The sequence below is a fragment of the Amia ocellicauda genome (genome assembly GCF_036373705.1).
Source record: "Amia ocellicauda isolate fAmiCal2 chromosome 11 unlocalized genomic scaffold, fAmiCal2.hap1 SUPER_11_unloc_3, whole genome shotgun sequence".
In the NCBI taxonomy this organism is placed as follows: domain Eukaryota; kingdom Metazoa; phylum Chordata; class Actinopteri; order Amiiformes; family Amiidae; genus Amia; species Amia ocellicauda.
This window is the reverse complement of record NW_027102661.1, coordinates 87,697-89,074: the sequence shown is the minus strand read 5'-3', so window position 1 is coordinate 89,074 and position 1,378 is coordinate 87,697.

The window sequence follows — 1,378 nt, the reverse complement described above, 5'->3', positions numbered from 1 at the left end:
GGTGTAGCATTGAGCTTGACAAGGCGGTGGAGAAAGGTTACAGAGTCGGTAAGGTGTATGAGGTTTGGCATTTTACTGAAAAAACTGATACTCTTTTTGCTGATTACATTATGACCCATCTGAAAGGGAAACAGGAGGCATCGGGCTTTCCCTCATGGTGTGTTGACTCCGCGGCCAAAGAGCGATACGTTCAGCAATATTTTGAAAAGGAAGGGATCCGTCTAGAGCCGGGGAACATAACTGTAAACCCCGCCAAGAGACAAATGTCGAAACTGATTTTAAACAGTCTGTGGGGTAAGTTTGGGGAAAGAAATTACCGTCTAAACACAACCTTGATTAAAACCCCTGAACTGTTCATAGAATTTATGTTTTCCAAACAACATGCAGTATCACACTTTCAATTCTTAAATGACCATGTGGCACAGGTCCAGTGGAGGGCCCCTAAAGATTTCCCCACCAAACAGGGGAACGTTAATGTTTTCATAGCGGTTTTTACCACGGCTTACGCCCGGCTTGAACTGTACAACTTAATGGATCAGTTGCAGGAACGCACGCTCTATCATGATACTGACTCTGTAATCTTTGTCACCAGGCCAGGGGATTGGGTCCCTCCCCTCGGGGACTACCTTGGGGAGTTAACGAGCGAACTAGATCCTCAGGACCACATAGTGGAGTTTGTTTCAGGGGGTCCTAAGACTTATGCATACAGAACGGCTGCGGGTAAGACCTGTATGAAAGTTAAGGGTTTCACTCTGAACCATTGTAACAACAAGCTCATTAACATCAAGTCTCTGACGACCCTGGTAGAAAGTTTTGTAACGAGAAAGACGCGCCTCCTCGTGAGATTATTACAGCCGGAAATCAGATCTATTGCAATAAAAAGGGGTACACGTTGGAAAATAGATCACTAAACAAACGGTTCAGAGTGGTGTACAATAAAAGAGTGTTGAAGACTGATTATACCACTCTGCCTTATGGATATTAGCGGTGGTTTTGATAACAGACTTCAACACCCTTTCTCCTGTATTATAGCCGGTCCCTCCAATTCGGGGAAGAGCTATCTTATAAAGAACATCATAGAAGATGTGGACGCAACCGTGTCCCAAGCTCTTGACAACATAGTGTGGTGTTACTCTTGCTGGCAACCTCTCTACGATGATTTGGCTTCGAAAAAAAATAATCTGAAATTTGTGCAAGGTCTCCCCGCCTCGTTGTGTGGCGATGACTTGTTCCCGCCCGGTCAAACTAACCTAGTGATCCTTGATGACCTGATGGAGCAGGCCGGTGACAACAGTGAAGTGGAAAAAGCTTTCACAAAGTACACTCATCATAGGAATTTAAGTATTATTTATTTAGTTAAAAATCTATTTTTTCAAGG